The sequence below is a fragment of the Tupaia chinensis genome, unplaced genomic scaffold (genome assembly GCF_000334495.1).
Source record: "Tupaia chinensis unplaced genomic scaffold, TupChi_1.0 Scaffold142262_1, whole genome shotgun sequence".
Classification (NCBI taxonomy): Eukaryota; Metazoa; Chordata; class Mammalia; order Scandentia; family Tupaiidae; genus Tupaia; species Tupaia belangeri.
The window spans coordinates 1-3,886 of record NW_006202111.1 but is presented as its reverse complement, the minus strand read 5'-3'; the positions used below and the strand labels follow the sequence as shown (position 1 = coordinate 3,886).

The following is a 3,886-nucleotide window of genomic DNA, read 5'->3' as shown; positions in this document are numbered from 1 at the left end:
AGATTGGTATGACGTGAAAGCACCTGCTATGTTCAGCATAAGAAATATTGGGAAGACACTGGTTACCAGGACTCAAGGAACCAAAACTGTGTCCAACAGCCTTAAGGGCCGTGTGTTTGAAGTGAGTCTTGCAGATCTGCAGAATGATGAAGTCGCATTTAGGAAATTCAAGCTAATTACTGAGGATGTTCAGGGCAAAAGCTGCCTAACTTCCATGGCTTGGATCTCACCTGTGACAAAATGTGTTCCATGGTCAAAAAATGGCAGACCATGATTGAAGCTCATGTCGATGTCAAGACTACCGATGGTTATCTGCTTCGTCTCTTCTGTGTTGGGTTTACTAAAAAATGCAACAATCCGATACGGAAGACCTCTTATGCCCAGCATCAGCAGGTCCGCCAAGTCCAGAAGAAGATGATGGGAATCATGACCCAGGAGGTGCAGACAAATGACTTGAAAGAAGTGGTCGATAAACTGATTCCAGACAGCATTGGAAAAGACAAAGAAAAGGCCTGCCAGTCCATCTACCCTCTCCACGATGTCCTCGTCAGGAAAGTCAAAATGCTGAAGAAGCCCAAGTTTGAATTGGGAAAACTCATGGAGCTTCATGGTGAAGGTAGTAGCTCTGGAAAAGCTACTGGGGATGAGACGGGCGCCAAAGTTGAACGAGCTGATGGATATGAACCACCAGTCCAAGAATCTGTTCAAAATTCAGACTTTTAATAGTGACAAATAAAAAGTCCTATTTGTGACAGTTTCCATCTGAACATTCTTTTTAAATAACCTGAAAGCTTGGTGAATCAGATACTCTGATTTGAAAATGAAGTTTTTTGACCTGTATGAGTTTTATTAAATAGTTGACAAGGAAAAAAAATAGGCAATGTATATGAAATTACCATATTCAAAATCTGAAGGCAAAATAATATCATTAAGCAGTTATGCACCTTGGGTAGATGTTGAATAAAAGTGAGTTTCTAAGTGACACAATACAGAAGACAAGTTTAGAATATCCACTCTAGGAAGTCCACAAGAAGCTGTAAAATACATGAAAAATTTTTGAGTAAAGTTTTAGGTAAAAGAAAAAGACTAAATTAGTCATGGTCTAATTTAGGGAATATTTGTGGATTTCTTCAGCAATCTCCCAGACAGGCTATCAACCATGGAGTGATATCATCATTAAGTTAAGCCAGGGCTACAGATTGAAGCAGATTATCACCACAAGAAGAAAAGACTCTAAATAATGAATGACAGTATGGATGGAAATGACACTAGATGTAATGTAGCTCCCATCTCTGGTAATTGAGGTGATCATAGAGGTTTCAGGTGTGTTCCTATTTTTTTCAAAATGTGTTAAGGTGTTATATGTGTTATTATATAACATAAAATTAACTATTTTAAATTCAACCATTTAGTAGCACTTAAAGCATTCGCAATTTGTTCAACCACCACCTTCATCTAGTTTCATAACATTTCTATCACTGAAGTAATCACTAGTTTAATTTCTTCCCATCCATTCCCACTGGCCTGGCAACCACAAATCTATATTCTGTTGGTATGAATTTTCTATTCTGGATAATTAACATAAATTAAAAATCACACATTACATAATATGTGACCATCTGTGTCTGTCTTCTTCACTTTGAGTAACGTTTCAAGGTTCCACCCACATTGTAGCATGTATCAGTACTTCATTTCTTTTTATGACTGAATAATATTCTCTTCTATATATGTAGCTAAAATTGTTTATTCATTAATGCTGCTTTGAACACATGTGTTCATGTATTTATTTGAGTACTTGTTTTCAATTCCGTTGGGCATGTATTTAGGTATGGAATTACAGAAATATGGTAATTCTATGTTTAACTTTTTTGAGGAACCATCCAACCATTTTCCTCAGTGACTAAATCATCTTACATTTCTCCAAATGATGTACAAGTACTCCAATTTCTCCACATCCTCATCAGTACTTGTTTGGGGTTATTATTGATACTATTACATTATAGCCATCCTAGTAGGTGAAAAGTAGTGTTTCATTGTGATTGCTGATTTGCATTTCCCTAATGACTACTGATATTTTCTTTTATCTTGTTGACCACTTGTATATCTTTCTTTAAAGAAATATCAGATTTTGTCTTCTTTTATGTTAACTTTTTAAAAGAATTACTTTATTTAACTTCATTTAATTGTTTATTTTATTTTGATAAGAGAATGAGAAAGAGAGCAAGCAAGCCACCAGTTCCGGGACTCAAACCACAGTCAGCCATATGGGACTCCAGCACCCTTAACCACCACACCATCTGCCGGTCCCTTATTTTATTTTTTTTAATTGGGAGAGTTTTTTGATTGGGCGATTTATGTTATGTTGTTGAGTCATAGAGTTCTTTCTGGATTCAAGTTGCTTATTTGATATAGTACTTGCAAATATTTATCTTTTCATCATATAGATGATATCTTTTTAAACAAAAAGATTTTTTTAATTTTAATAAAGTCAAATTTATTCATTTTTCTTTTGTTGCTCAAATTTTGGGGGGACATTTCTGAGAAATCATTGCCAAATCCAAGATTATAAAAGGTTACTTCTATATTCTTTTCTAAAAGTTTGTTTTAGCTCTTATATATAAGTCATTGACCCATTGAGTTCATTTTCGTATATAGTGTGATGTAGGGGTCTAACTTCATTATTTTACATATGGATATCCACTTACCATATCACCACTTGTTGTAGAGACTATTTTTTCCTCATTGAATAGTCTTGGACCCACTGTCAAAAGTGAATTCATAGAATTTATTTCTATACTCTCAGTTCTATTTTACTTGCCTGTATGTCTAGCCTTATGTCAGTACCATACTTTCGTAATTACTATACTTTGTAGTAATTTCTATATCAGGAAAGTGATAGTACTCCAACTATTTTATTGTTTGACAAGGTTGTTTTGACTAGTTGGAACTCCTTACAATCCCATTTGAATTTAAAGATCAGTTTTTTATTGGGTCTTTGGAAAAGTCATGATGCATTTTGTATAGAAAAACATAGAAAAATACATCATGACTTTTCTGATGACACATATTTATGCAAAAGAGCACATTGGAATTTTAGTAGGAATCACATTTAATATGTAGAACAGTTAGGTAGTTTTGATATTCGAATAACATAAAGTCTTTTAATTCATGAATATAGAATGTCTTTCCATTTATTTATGAGTAAAGAAGTGTTCTTCCCTGTTCCATTTTTCATACAACGCTGAGAAGCATTTGCATCAGTCCATCTGTAAATGACTGGTAGAATTCATCAGTGAAACCATCTGGTCCTGGACTTTTCTCTATTTGGAGATTTTTTTAAATTACAAATTCGTTCTCTTTCTCTCTTTTCCTCATTATTTTTTAAATGATAGCGAGCTCATGTGCAAGAGAAAGAGATTGACTCTTGACAGGATCTCATCATGCTGAGATCTACTTTCCCCAGTCCTCTAGCTCTTCAGGATCCTGAATATCTATGCATATGTCCAGTGTGTTTTCAGGCTGACCTAAGTATCCAAACCCACAGTCAACCATGTGACTCTCAATAATGAATGTTTGATGTGATGGGTATGTGAATTACCCTGATTTCATCATTACATATTGTATATCTGTATTGAAAATTGCCATTGTACCCCATAAACATGTATAATTATTATGTGGCAATTAAAAATAATAAAACAGGAAAAAGAAAACAGCTGTTAATTTATTGAGGATTCCTTATACATAATGGGTTACTCTTCTGCTGCTTTCAAGATTCTCTCTTTGTCTTTGGTTTTCAACAGTTAGAGACTTTTTAAAACTATTTTTGCAAAGACTATTCATGTTCATGTATGCTCACATGAATACAGTTTCTTTTCCTTTTGTTTAT

The 3,886-nt window shown here is 34.2% G+C and overlaps 1 pseudogene; it reads left to right on the top strand.

Moving 5' to 3' along the window:
• LOC106733260 (40S ribosomal protein S3a pseudogene) overlaps positions 1–699 on the top strand; it is a 795-nt pseudogene extending 96 nt beyond the window's left edge.
• Positions 700–3,886: the final 3,187 nt, after the last annotated feature.